The 14,848-nt window shown below is 39.8% G+C and overlaps 1 long non-coding RNA gene across 7 annotated transcripts; it reads left to right on the top strand.

Moving 5' to 3' along the window:
• The first annotated feature begins 4,180 nt into the window (after positions 1–4,180).
• On the top strand, positions 4,181–9,656 carry LOC109221804. Of its 7 annotated transcripts, none has more exons than XR_002067316.1 (5): positions 4,181–4,340; positions 5,091–5,226; positions 6,019–7,162; positions 7,250–7,334; positions 9,358–9,656. It is a non-coding gene; the product is annotated as an uncharacterized LOC109221804 (long non-coding RNA). The 7 variants fall into 7 exon arrangements; XR_002067315.1 differs by having other exon boundaries at positions 4,182–4,333; XR_002067314.1 differs by having other exon boundaries at positions 4,182–4,336.
• Positions 9,657–14,848: the final 5,192 nt, after the last annotated feature.

The raw sequence follows: 14,848 nt of genomic DNA, 5'->3' as shown, positions 1-14,848 counted from the left end.
GCAAGAACTCCAATTAACTTAAATCATCATCTCATAAAGAATAAAGGTGAAAGTACGTCTCAATTGGAGTATGCTCGTGTGTTGGGAAGCTTAATGTACATCATGAACTGTACACGACCTGATATAGCTTGTGCGATAAGTAAACTTAGTCGATTCACAAGTAATCCCAACAAACATCACTGGGTGGCAATGAAACGAGTTCTGGGATATTTGGAATATACCCAAGACTACGCTTTGCACTACAATAAATATCCTGCGGTTATCGAAGGATATAGTGATGCAAATTGGATAACCGGCTCAACAGAAACAAAGTCCACAAGTGGATATGTTTTTACTGTTGGTGGAGGAGCAGTATCTTGGAAGTCTTCCAAACAAACGTGCATCGCTCGCTCTACAATGGAATCAGAGTTTATAGCTTTGGATAAAGTCGGTGAAGAAGCTGAATGGCTTTGAAATTTCTTAGAAGACATTCCGTTCTGGCCAAAACCTTTGGCTCCTATTTGCATACATTGCGATAGTGAGGCTGCAATAGGACGGGCAGGGAGCGTTATGTATAGCGGAAAGTCTCGTCATATACGACGAAGACATAACACCGTTAGAAAACTACTTTCTAGTGGAATTATCACTATTGATTATGTAAGATCAAAGGATAATGTGGCGGATCCGCTTACAAAAGGCTTAACTAGAGAGGGAGTTGAGAAATCATCTAAGGGAATGGGACTATGGCCGAGGACAAGTTAACATGGCGGTAACTCTACCTAGAATTTTGGATGTTCCGAGATCTAGGTTCAAGGAGCTCAAACAAAGTTTTGATTGACCGGTTCAACATTGTCAAAGTAAAATCAATGGTCCCTTCTCGTGATGAAGACAATGTCCAGTAACAAGGATAGAACTTTACACGTTCTTTAATGATTACCTAAGTTTGATGTGGTAGTTATCAAATAGTGTCAATCTAAAGGATTACACGTTTAGGAATCACCTATGTAAGTGTGAAGTGGAAGCCTGTGAGGCCCCGTAAAATTTTTCGCTCAAAGCCTAGTATCTTGTGGTGTCGACTCCGAATATGTGTTAGGAATGCGTAGAATTCTTCGCGGCGCCCTTGGTATTGATCTAAGTTTGAAAAAAATCAAAAGAATCAATTTCCCAGAAAAATGCCATTATGCGGTCAAGAATGCGGTCGCAGATCCGGTATGCGGACCGCATTCCTACCGCATAGTGAAGCTGTGGTTTGGTAAAACTTGAGATCAAGATGTGGTCCAAAATGCGACCGCATAATTGATATGCGGACCGCATTTCTGCCGCAGAGTGGAACAGAAGAATTGTCAAAATTAATGCGGTCTATTATGCGATCGCATAACCAATATGCGGACCGCATAATCGTCGCATAAGCTCCTCAGGGATTTGTGAAGGTCAGTTCTGCGGTGCACAATGCGACCGCATAACAGGAATGCGGACCGCATTCCTGTCGCAGACCCAAACAGATTCATTAGAGTTTTGGGGACAATTCTGCGGTCCAATCTGCGGACCGCATTTCTGTTCTGCGATCACAGAATGCGACCGCAGATCTTGCTCGGCTTCTTTTTTTTCTAAATTTTAAAACCCGACCCTTTTTGTAATAAAACACCCAACCCCTCATTCTTTAACGATCTTCTACACAAAATAAGAGAGAGGAAGAGAGGGTCTTGAGAGAGAAAGTCATCTCCTCCAAAATTTGATTCTTCAAAGCTATCCGGGCCGGGAAATCTCAAACTTATCTTCATCCCCTTTCCCCTACAGGTAAAATCCCTAACCCTTTTCATTGAATTTCAGGTTTAAATTAGGGGGGGGGGGGTCTCATGCATTGACTTGGAAATAATGGCAAAAGATTATGCATGCGTGTTTATTAAAACCTAAAACCTAGTGGGGGTAATTGGGTGGGAGCAAAGACTTATGCAAAGAAGGGATTGATAACCTAAGTATGTTCGGGTAGTGGTTTTGAACCTTGAATTCTAAGTTACTAGTATTAGTTTGTGCACTATATTGCCGTTGCTAGATTTCGGTGAATTGGAAGTAGAAATTAAAAAGGGATTCAACTCCAGGTATGTATGGCTAACTTTAACCTTTGTAAAATCGCCCTGCTTGGTGTCCAAATACTTGGTATGTGATACCTTCATGGATTAGTTGTGAAGTTAAACTCTTGTGAGTAGTATGTGTTTCCTTGTGTAAACCATTTGTGAATTCATGTCAATGTTGTGCCTTAAACGTTGTTGGTTAAGACGTCCGATATGGTTGTGTAAGTAAATGGCAATAAACCAAGTTGTAATTGCGAATGTGTTATGTGGTAAGAACTGTGGAATAAATGATGGAAAGGAATCGAAATTGGTGATATTGAAATAACTGTGGTAACATCCTTTGTGCCTAGCTGTGGAAAATTATTGCTGTGATTTAAATGGTACAACGGGCTGTTGAAAAAGATGGAAATGGCATTGATAGTCATATAAACTATGTGTGAGTTGTGTTGTTGTTCTTTGAGATGTGTTGCTGTTGTTATTGGGATTTGCTGTTGATTATTCCTGAAACTTGTTGTTGTTCTCCTTGTAAATTGTTGTTGTTGTGCTATTGTTTGTGAATTGTGATTGCTCGGTGGGATCGGGTTGCGCGCCGCAACACGAAGTAATAAGGTGTGGGTTGTGGTGATAAGGGTGGCCGAGGTAATAAGGATGGAAAGTGATCGATATCACTATTGAAATGAAACATGAGAACATTGTGAAATTGAAAATGTGGAAATGATGATGGGGAAAAGGAGAGATTGTCAACTTGTTTGCCTTGATTGTTTTTTTTTTCCTTGTGTGTAATCAATTGTTGTTTCCCTCTATTGTTGTTATTCGTATATGGTTTGAGGTTACTCAGGGTAAAGTTTGTTATACATACCAGTACAATTCAAATGTACTGACGTCCCTTTTTGCCGGGGACGCTACATTCGTGTTATGATTGTAGGTGGATCCGTAGCAGGTACTCCAGTCCACCGATCGTAGCTCCCCTTAGTCCTCCATCAGCTTCTTGGTGAGCCCCTTTTCCCTCGGGGCCCTGCGTAGTTCAGGTCACTTGTTTTCGGAGTCTTATTTTGATTTTGTGCAAGGTATAGCCGGGGCCTTGTTACCGGCAAATACTATATTATCCTGTTGTACTATTAGAGGCTCCGTAGACAGTAGATGTGGGTTTAGAGCTTGTGTAAGGCTATGTTCATATGTTGGGCAAAGAACTTGTAATTTCATAAACTATTAAGTACGCATGTATGTTTGAAAAAGGATGTTCTAACTTAACTATACAGCTAATTTTTGGAATATTGAGTAAGGAATACATGGGGTGACATGTGGGTTAGGAAAGGCATCCAGGTTCGCTTGGCTGGGGCTACCCGGTCGGGCGCTGGTCATGTCCCTCGAATTTGGGGCGTGACAAACTTGGTATCAGAGCCTCAGGTTTAAAGGAAGTCCTAGGATGTCTCGGAGCCGTGTCTAGTAGAGCCCTACTTATCGGTGTGAAGTCGACCACATCTATAAGTGGGGGGCTGCATGGACATTTAGGAAATTTCCCACTTCTTTGTTATTCTGTATCGTGCGGTGAAGTGAAGTGTGAAAGTATCTATATCTAACTCGTGCTTTGTTCCGGGCTTTTTCAGTGATGGCACCTAAAAAGAGAGCTAGACTCGGCCTTGGGGCCAATGCCGCCACGAGTGAGGCTATGAATCATGTACCTGATGCCGTGGGTGAGAGTGACTCCCCGGCCTTGAACCTACCTGGCCCGTCTGTCCCAGACCAGCATGTTCCTGATCCTGCAGCGGCAGGGGGTGCCACCATCCCTCCCGCCGATATTCCTGAATCTGGCACCATTCCAGCTCCTGGTCCCGAGGTTTCTGATGTGGACCTTAGGGGAGCCATCCGCATGTTGACCCAGTTAGTGGCCGCTCAGGCCCAGAGATCTCAGGATCACTACAACAAATGGTGGTTTTAGCGGCAATTATTTAGTGGCAATAGCTTAATAGCCACTAAAGTATACAATAAAGATAAATATTAGCAGCCAAATAATATTAGTCAGGAATAAGTATATTTTTAGTGGCAATTCAAGAGAATAGCCCGCAAATTTTTTATTTTTACTTTTTCTCTTCCCTCTAAATTATTTTTCGCTCTAAATATTTTCCCTCCTATATAATTTAACACTCCAATTTCTCTAAAATACTACCAATCTCATTGTAATTTGGACTTCAAACTACGACTCTTCCATAAACTTGGCAAAGTTCCAGGAGTAAGAAAACCTAACATTGCAAATTGTCTTCAACAAACAAAATTCTTCATAGGTTGTAAGTACGATTTTGATTAATCTCTTTATTTCTAATTCTATATTTTTAATTCTCTCTTTACACGCTTTCTGTCTCTATCTATATCTTTTAGAATTTAGGGTTCAATGGTTATGACAACAGAAAGATTGAACCTTTTTAACTCAATACCTAAAAACCCAACTCAATTGTTTGCACCTTTCTTCGCTAAATCTCATGTTTTATTGTTTTGTGTATTCTTTGTGCTTAAAACCATAGTAGACTTTAGCTCTTTCTATAAGATATTGTTTGTTAAGAATGTATTGACTGCCACCGGATAGCTTTTGCTCTATGTTTTTACATGTGTGTTTATTAAGGCAGATGATGAAATTTCGTCTCCTGGGACTGTCATTCATGATAACTACTGAGATCATCCTATTTCTCAAATTTATTCCTAATCTTTTTTTTATTTTGCTGAAATATAATTGAATTGATTTGAATAAGATAATTTAAAATAGTGCTTTTAATTAATTGTGGTGTTCTTTCTTGTTTTAGGGAGACTATAAATTTGAATTTAAAATCTCTTGGTATGGTTTAAACTGTATTAGCTGGATCAATTCAATTAGCTAGCTTAACAAATTGAGTGTTGAGGGTGGAGAAAAATTTATGTTTTGAATTATTATGTTGGTAGTTGTTTATGCCCGTGGAATGTTTTGCTGCATTTTGTGTTCATTCTCAGAACAATTTCTTTTAGCTAGATAGACTGAGTCTCATTATTGAAGTTATGTGATTATTCTAGGTGAACTTCCACTACTAGCAATTTAAAGATCTTTGCTATGAAGGAACTCTTTCCTGTTGATTTCATCATAGTGAACTTCATTCTTAATGATTATCGTCTTGAAGTTATACCAAGTTCAAGTCGTCTTTTGGATTTGGTAATACTTTAATCTTCTTTAATTTTTAAGTAGTGAGATTTGCATTTTTATGGGGATTTTATATCAGTTATTAGAATAGAAACATATCTTTTTTGAAAGTAGTAGTTATTCTGGCTTTGTTATATGATGAATCTGGATCAACGTGTTTGTGTCTAAAAAGATCGGTTAGGATGGAGTTCGTGAGAAATAGGTGTTAGATCATAATTATCTAATCCTTAAACCTATTTAAATTTAAATCATGAACTTATACCCGTTGGTGCTCGAAAAAAAGATGGCATGCACTACAGCTATTGATTTGCTTTTGTAGAGTAGTTTTATCTCTTATTTTGTCTGCTTCTTCCATGTTTCTTAATTCACTAAGAATTTTTCTCCCTTTTACTAATTATTTTTAGTTCTTACAATAATAGTAGAAAGAAAAGGAATATCTTGAATGTCATGGACTTTCCTATAAATAAAGATGGATGTATTGTGATAGCGTTAGTAAAGAATACTTGGACGGAGTAGAAAATTTTATAAACTATGCCTTTTCTAGAAAACAAGGTGGAGAAAAAATTACATGTCCTTGTATGAAATGTGTGCTTATCCATCAAGTAAATTGGACTGCAACATATTATCATCTTGTAGTTAATAGTATTATGCCGTCATATGATGAGGATGCATGTCACAAGGCTTTGTGTGTGTGCGCACAGATCGCTATTTATTTGTTTTTAATAGTTTGAGACGAGGATGATGCTTCCTCCTATTTTGCATCTGACCTACTGGTCTGTTGGAGCTAATCTGGTACTAGTATAGGGTAATGCAGCTAGATAATTCCTTCATCTTGGAAAAGTAACTATGCAAATTAGAGGCCGCAACCGACTGGTAATTGAACAAGATGATGATGGAGATATACGACCTTATATTGAGCAATTGATGGATGGTCAAAACTACTCTGCAACCCAACTATATATTGAGCAGTTGATGGATAATCAGAACTATACTGAAGCCGAAGCACATGACGGTCAATCTAATGAGCCGAATACTTCTGCCAGTGGCACTGAAAATCAACATAATGATGAATCAGGTTATATTTTTCTCTGGGTTTATTTTCAGATTTTAGTTATGTGAAACTTTGGTTATTCTGTTTGTGTATATAGTTGTATGGTCTAGAAGGTGATCTTCTTACAGATTTGTTCTGAAGTTACATGTTTTAGTTAAGATTTATCACTTTTGGATATTTTTGGTTCAGATTTAGTATCCCTTCTTTAATGGAAAGTAAGGCTTGAAAATCAGTTCCATTACTACTTTGTAACTTTAATTCATGAGAGGTGAACATGCATGGTAGGAAGGTTAGATGAAAGCATAAGAAAAAAATTACATTGGAATCTTGTTGTTTAGTCATTTTATGTATTTGTTATTTTTCTTTTTCATTCATGGACTAAGAACAGAGAAAGTGATCCTTTCTATAGCAGAATTAATATGAATTCCTGATGAGCCTTGATGCACTTGGAAGTTTAAATGTATTTCTGCCAACAGAAAGTCAATGAAAATTGTCCACTTTTCCTTTTTTAAGTGCAACGATTTCTGACCATTTCTAAATTCTACTAACCAATCTCCTCGTAGTGTTGTTTGGAAAGGCGATGTATATTTCTAGGTGTTGAGAAATAAAAAATGTGGGTGTGTTCGTGGTTTAGGACTTGGTCCTACTCCATCTGTTCTATGGGGTAATAGATCTTCCTTAGAAAATATTATTACAGAGGATTCATCTAGCGAGACTGTAAAAGGGTTCGAATAGGAGATAACCGAGTTAAAGGAGAAACACAATGAAGAAATGAATTTGATGAAACAAAATCAGGAGAGGATGCAATTAGAATTATTCCAAATGAGACAATTCATGCGCAAATATGCTCCTAATGAACCTATGCGTCAAAATATCAATGGCAACTCAACTGAACAGGTAACTCGATTTTATAAATTTTAGACATTTTTAATGAAAATTTAATCCAATAAAAGTATCGTTAACTAGTGTGTTAACATTTATCAGGTTCCTGACGCCAACAGTGGCCATGAACGAGTACCACAAATATCAAGGATGCCTAGTGTTGCTGAAAATACTTTACCTTCTCACGGTATTACTCATATTTATCCTTCGGCCCTACTATTTGAGTTTTCTATTATTTGAGTTTTTCTCCTTGGATTTATATTAATTTGTTATTTTATTTGTACTTACCTTAGTGATATAAGTTACCACTTATATGGAACTTAACAAGAACACATGGTAGTTGCTACACGAGGCCACTATCCCAATTTTCTAGGCTTTGATCCATATCTTTTTATTTAATTTCATCTAGGTTGTCACAATACAGAAATACAACTGAGGACATAATGCATCACACATATTGTTCTTACAAAAAGAAAATTTTCAAGAGTTTTATCAATGTATTACTACATAGTGAAAAGATTATTTATATATCCAGTTAAATGAGCCCAAAGGTAAATTAAGATTCAGGAATTACGAGCTTGAGAAAAGTACAGAAGCATGATCATTTTGGGCAACCAATAGTCTGATACAGTATCTTGAGCATGGCATGGGTTTGTATTTATCAAGTACATTTCAATTTCTTTACACTTCTGGTTTTAGTAATTTCTTCTCTTGTTCTTTGCTAGACGCCTTCCATTCCGTGGATTCAAAATTTCAATATGATTATAACACTAATCATTGTAATGTCCTTTAGTGTCATGTTCTTGATTATATATAACTTTAGCATTCTGAGTTTGCATTTCTCAACGTACACGAATCCTTAAAGTACATCAACAATATTTTCTGAATTTGCTGATTAATCTAAAACTAAAAATAGTGCGAGTTGCTTCCTGGTCCAAATCAGCTAATACTTTCAAGCTTCTAAAAATTTTAAGTACAATATTAGGTAGTCTGCTAACACGTGCTTGTTGGGAATTCCAATGATAGATAAAACTACTATAGGAGAAGCTAGTTAAGCCTAGATGCATCTTGCACTGGAATTGTGGAAATAAGCAACATATTAGATTTTTCTCTCGTGACTATACACATCTAGTGCTTAATGCAGTTATGTGAATTTTTAAGATACTTTATCTCTTTTACAATTGAAAGAGTATGTACTAGTCATATACTAGTGTAACCTTTCCCTTTGTTGTGTAGATTTTCCTTGATTTTAGAATGACTTATATGGGAACCAAAACGATATATCCCATGTAGTAAACTTATCCTTGCTTCTTGTGGCTATTTTTTCATCGTATATAATGTGATTTCTTAAAATAAAATTTCAAGGAGAATGATGATTTGCTGATATACTAGAAGCTAATATAGAGAACCTTAAAATTTAGTAAGTTCTCGTACATAATTAAAATATTTAGGCATTATCTCTTTTGTTGGAAGTTCTCGTACATTAAATTTTTTTGTTTCCAGAAAATTTCTACGAGACTTGTATTGATATAGAAGATTCATATAGCTCATCTCTACTAGCTAACATGTTTTACGTCCTGTGGTAGTTATGTTTAGATATAACTTCATATTAATCGTGTGATGATTTCATGAGTTTCTTGTTGCAATGGTCCATATAACTTAGTCTTGAAATTGTGATTATTTTTAAGTTCTTATCAGAAACCAATTATTCTTAAGTTAGTTGTAGTTTCTAGAGAAATTTAATTTCAACTATTTGTGATACATACGGGCCTAAAGCACTCACTTCAACTCGTCCTGCAGTGTATGACTAAGCCTAAGGTTTTATCGAGGTTAAGGTACATAATTTTCTGTCACCTATTTGAGAGGTTCATTAATAGTGTGTAACCATAGTCTAGTATCTATGTTTAAGAAAAAGAACTTGGCAATTATTACATTTGCTAATGACTTGGTGTGCAGCTTCTTTTTGCTTCTCCAAGCTAATAGATTGCTTTTGAATTATTTTTTTGTTTCTTCTCGATCATAATAAAGAAAAAACTCCATTTCATTGTTTGCACATCCATTTCTCTTGACTATTGTTCCATCTAGTTATTTTTGCTTATAAATATTAGGTGAGGGATTTGGATGAATAAGATTCTGACGGTGATGTAGTCTTCAAGATATTTTTCACATTATATTTCATCTTTTAACACTTTTTTTTAATATAATTTCAGGCCATACAATATGATATTTGATCATTTAGCGGGTGCAAGATTTCAATATTATGAAAAGTTGCGGAAATTAATTGAAGACTATCATTCGTCAGGATCAGTTACATAATAGCATTAGCTATTTCATTCAAACAATATAAGTTTATATTTTAAGTTAATGTGACGTTGATAATTTTGATTGGTACTTCCTTTTGTTTGTTAAGATTCAGTGGGATATATTATTTTTTTTGGATTATTATTGATACATTTTGTTCTTTGGATCATATTTTGGATGAATGTAGTAACTATATTAATGGTGGCTAAATTATTTTCATTACAGCTTGTGACTTTTAGCTCTAATTTAATTGGATATACCGGCTATATAAATGGACGATAAAAGAGCAAATTAATACGTTTCCACAAGGATATTATAGCCATTATAATTACTGAAAAATAATTGTTGTTAAAGATATTGACTTTTAGCGACAATTCAGTTGAATATATTAGCCGTTAAAATGGACGTTAAAAGGGCAAATTAAGATGTTTTTAGAAGGATACTACAACAATTCTAATTGCCACAAAACAATTGCCATTAAAGATACGAACTTCTAGCGGCAATTATTTTGAATTTAGTGGCTATATAAAAAGACGCTAAAGGAGCATAGTTAGCCGTTCTTGGATTGGATTTAGCAGCCATCATAATTGCCGTTAAAACTAATAGTTTTTAGCGGCAATAAATCATACCTTTTACCAGCTTTTGTGAGAATAGCCGCTAAAGGCTTTGCCGACGCCAACATCAGCGGCTAAATACCAATGGCCGGTAAAAGATATAGCGGCCATTGTTATTGCCGCTAAAGCCATTTTAATTGCCGCTAAAGCCCCTTTTTGTTGTAGTGGATGCCCTTACATCCTCTAGCGGACAGGGAGATTCTACCAGCTCCAGAGTTAACCAGTTTTTGCGGTTAGCCCCACCAGAGTTCTCAGGCACAGACCAGAGGCCGATCCGCAGGAATTTCTTGATGAAATGTATAAGACCCTCCGAGTGATGAAAGCTTCAGAGACGGAGGGAGTTGAATTGGCATCATACAGGTTGAGGGGAGCAGCGTATTCATGGTTCGAGATGTGGGAGGACTCCCGTGGGGAGGGAGGACCTCCGGCCAGATGGGATGAGTTTGTAGATGCGTTCATGGACCAGTTCTTGCCTGCTGAGACAATCGCAGCCCGTGCCACGGAGTTTGAGACCCTCAAGCAGGGCAGTATGAATGTTTGGGAGTACCACATGGAGTTCGTGAGATTGTCCAAGTATGCTCCTCAGTTAGTGTCGACCATGGCAGCTAGAGTTCGGCGATTTGTTCAGGACCTTAGTCCCTTGGTAGTAAATGAGGCTGCTACAGCGGCCTTACACTCGGATATGAACTATGGAAAGATTGTGGGATTCGCTCAGGCCACAGAGGCTAGGAAATTGAAGATTCGGGCGGAAAGGGAGAATAGCAACAGGGCCCGATCAGCAGGTCACTCAGGGAGATCAGCTCAGGGGAGAGGGTCGTCAGGGCCGTCCCAGTCATATGTTCAGTCCTCAGCGAGCGCACCATCATCTCTGCACTGTTATCAGCAGAACAGCCGCATGAGACCAGGTTCAGACAGTAGGAGATCCCATCAGTCCGGTCGTTCAGGAGGGAGATCATAGCAGCAGGGGAGGGCTCCATGCCCCAAGTGTGGGAGATTTCATACAGAGACTTGTTACCTGGATATCCCGGTGTGTTTCAGATGCGGGTTGAGAGGTCATATTCAGCGAGACTGTCGTGTGCCCAGTCAGGCCATGGGTAGGGGATCTGCTCAGTCGTCCGGTTCTTCAGTCGCCACACCATCTGTGCGTCCTCCAGCCCCAGCAGGCCGTGGTACCGTTAGGGGTGGAGCCCGTGGTAGAGGTAGACTCAGCCGGTTTTATGCTTTGAGTGGTCGTCAGAGTGCAAAGGCTTCTCCAGATGTGGTTACAGGTATCTTGTCTGTTCAGGCCATTGATTGTTATGCTCTTATTGATCCGGGGTCCTCTTTGTCTTATGTCACCCCATTCATTGCTTCAAGCTTTGGGATAGAACCCGAACAGCTTCATGAGCCATTCTTTGTATCGACTCCTGTTGGTGATTCTATTACACCCGTGCGAGTTTATAGGAATTGTGTTGTCACGGTATGTGGTCGCGTTACTACGGCCGATCTTATCGAGCTTGGAATGGTGGATTTTGATGTGATTATGGGGATGGACTGGCTTTATTCGTGCTTTGCTAAACTTGACTGCCGAACGAGAGTCATGAGACTCGAGTTCCTTAAGGAGCCGGTTATCGAGTGGAAAGGGAATGATGTGGTGCCGAAGGGTAGGTTTATCTCCTACCTTAAGGCTTCAAAGATGATTAAGAAGGGATGTATCTATCATTTGGTCCGGGTGGCGGACACCACTTCAGAAGTGTCTACCCCCGAGTGTGTGCCAGTCGTGAATGAGTTTCTCGAAGTGTTTCCGGACGAGCTTCTAGGGATTCCACCAGATAGGGAGATTGATTTCGGGATTGATGTATTGCCAGATGCGCAACCAATATCTATTCCACCATACAGAATGGCTCCAGCGGAGTTAAGGGAGTTAAAGGAGCAGCTGAAGGATTTATTAGAAAAGGGGTTCATACGGCCGAGTGTGTCGCCGTGGGGTGCTCCGATTCTCTTTGTCAGGAAGAAGGATGGGTCGCTCCGGATGTGTATTGATTATCGGTAGCTCAACAAAGTCACCATCAAGAATAAATATCCTCTGCCTCGGATTGATGATTTGTTCGACCAATTGCAAGGTGCAAGGTTTTTCTCCAAAATTGATCTACGGTCCGGGTATCACCAATTAAAGATTAGGGAGCAGGGCATTCCCAAGACCGCTTTCAGAACTCGCTATGGCCACTTTGAATTCTTGGTCATGTCTTTTAGGCTAACTAACGCCCCGGCAGCCTTTATGGATCTTATGAATCGTGTCTTCAAGCCATTTCTAGACTCCTTCGTGATTGTTTTTATTGACGACATCCTTGTTTATTCGTGGAGCCGGGAGGATCATGCCGGTCACCTCAGAGCAGTTCTGCAGACTCTTCATCAGCACCAGTTGTATGCTAAATTTTCAAAATGTGAGTTTTGGTTGGAGTCCGTTGCCTTTTTGGGTCATGTTGTTTCTAGTGAAGGGATTCAGGTAGACCCCCAGAAGATTGCAGCAGTAAAAGATTGGCCTAGACCCACGACCCCGACGGAGATTCGTAGCTTCTTGGGTTTAGCAGGGTATTATCGGAGGTTTGTAGAGGGATTCTCTGCCCTCGCCTCCCCATTGACCAAGTTGACACAGAAAGCAGTTAAGTTCCAATGGTCCGACGCTTGTGAGAAAAGTTTTCAGGAACTGAAGTCAAAGTTGACCTCGGCACCAATATTTACCTTGCCGGAAGGCACGGAAGGATTTGCGGTTTATTGCGATGCCTCCAGGGTTGGTTTGGGGTGTGTGTTGATGCAACATGGAAAAGTTATAGCGTATGCCTCGAGGCAGCTCAAGAATCACGAGAAGAATTATCCGACGTATGATTTGGAGCTTGCGGCAGTTTGTTTGCTTTGAAAATATGGCGGCATTATCTTTATGGGGTCCATGTGGATGTGTTCTCAGACCACAAGAGTCTCCAGTATTTGTTTAAGCAGAAGGAATTGAATCTAAGGCAGCGACGGTGGTTAGAATTACTCAAGGATTATGATATGAGCATTTTGTACCATCCAGGGAAGGCGAACGTGGTGGCCGACGCTCTCAGTCGAAAATCTATGGGTAGCTTGGCTCATTTGGGAGTGGATCAAAGGCCCTTGGCTCGGGAGGTTTATCAATTGGCCAGTCTAGGGACTTGTATTTCGGCATCAGACGAGGGGAATGTTATGGTACATAATGGAGCAGAATCGTCAGTCGTAGCGGAAGTCAAGGAAAAGCAGTTTATCGATCCAGCATTGGCTCAAATGAAGGAAGCATTTTTGAGTGACAAGACTTCGGTATTTTTACTCGACGGCAAGGATGGTGTATTGCGGTGTCAAGGTAGGCTGTGTGTTCCGGATGTGGATAAGCTTCGGGAGAGGGTAATGGCGGAGGCTCATAATTCCAGGTATTCCGTGCATCCAGGTTCTGCGAAAATGTATCATGACCTCAAGGAGATTTATTGGTGGAACGATATGAAGAAGGGTGTGGCGGACTTTGTATCTAAATGTCCGAATTGTCAGCAAGTGAAGGCTGAGCATCAGCGGCCCGGTGGGTTAACCTAGCTCATGGAAATACCAATGTGGAAATGGGAGATGATCAACATGGATTTCGTGGTAGGATTACCTCGCACTCAGCGCAAGTTCGACTCGATTTGGGTAATAGTGGATCGGCTCACCAAATCAGCTCACTTCTTGCCAGTCAAGTCCACCGATACTGCAGAACAATACGCTAGGTTGTATATCAAGGAGATAGTAAGGCTTCATGGCACTCCGCTTTCTATTATCTCGGATCGAGGGGCCCAGTTCACAGCTAATTTTTGGAAGAAATTTCAGCAAGGTTTGGGTACTCAGGTGAATCTCAGCACAGCTTTCCATCAACAGACTGATGGTCAAGCGGAGCGGACTATTCAGACGCTTGAAGATATGTTGCGGGCTTGTGTCTTGGATTTCAAAGGTAATTGGGATGATCACTTGCCACTTATAGAATTTGCTTACAATAACAGCTTTCATGCTAGCATTCAAATGGCCCCATTTGAGGCATTGTACGGAAGGAGGTGCAGGTCTCCGATCGGATGGTTTGAAGTGGGTGAAGCAGAATTAATAGGACCGGATCTTGTGCACCAGGCTGTGGAGAAAGTTAAAATCATTCAGGAAAGGATGAAGACTGCTCAGAGTCGCCAAAAGTCGTATGCGGACATTCGTCGAAGGGAATTGGAATTTCAAGTTGATGATTGGGTGTTCTTAAGGGTATCTCCTATGAAGGGAGTCATGCGATTCGGGAAGAAAGGGAAGCTGAGTCCTAGATACGTCGGGCCGTACCGGATCGTTCAAAGGGTAGGGCAGGTGGCCTATAGGTTGGAATTGCCTCCCGAAATGTCATTAGTGCACCCGGTGTTCCATGTATCTATGTTGAAGAAAGTAGTTGGAGATCCGTCCGCTATCGTGCCAGTCGAGACTATCGAGGTTAATGAAGAGCTGTCGTATGAAGAGGTTCCGGTTGCCATTCTTGATAGACAAGTTCGTAAATTGAGAAATAAGGAAGTTGCCTCAGTTAAGGTGTTGTGGCGAAGTCAGCAAGTCGAGGAAGCTACGTGGGAAGCGGAGAAAGAAATGAAAGAGAAATATCCCCATCTATTTGATCAAGTCTAGAAGAAATTATGTGACCTTTCTATCTCTAAAACAACTACCATTGTGTCCAAGTTGATTCCTTCCTAAATGCTAGTGAAGTCCCTCTAGTTGTGCAAGACTTATAGGTGTAGGGATTGTTTCA

Source organism: Nicotiana attenuata, unplaced genomic scaffold (assembly GCF_001879085.1).
Source record: "Nicotiana attenuata strain UT unplaced genomic scaffold, NIATTr2, whole genome shotgun sequence".
NCBI lineage: Eukaryota > Viridiplantae > Streptophyta > Magnoliopsida > Solanales > Solanaceae > Nicotiana > Nicotiana attenuata.
Note: the sequence above shows the minus strand (reverse complement) of the source record. Positions and strands in the feature narration are given on the sequence as shown.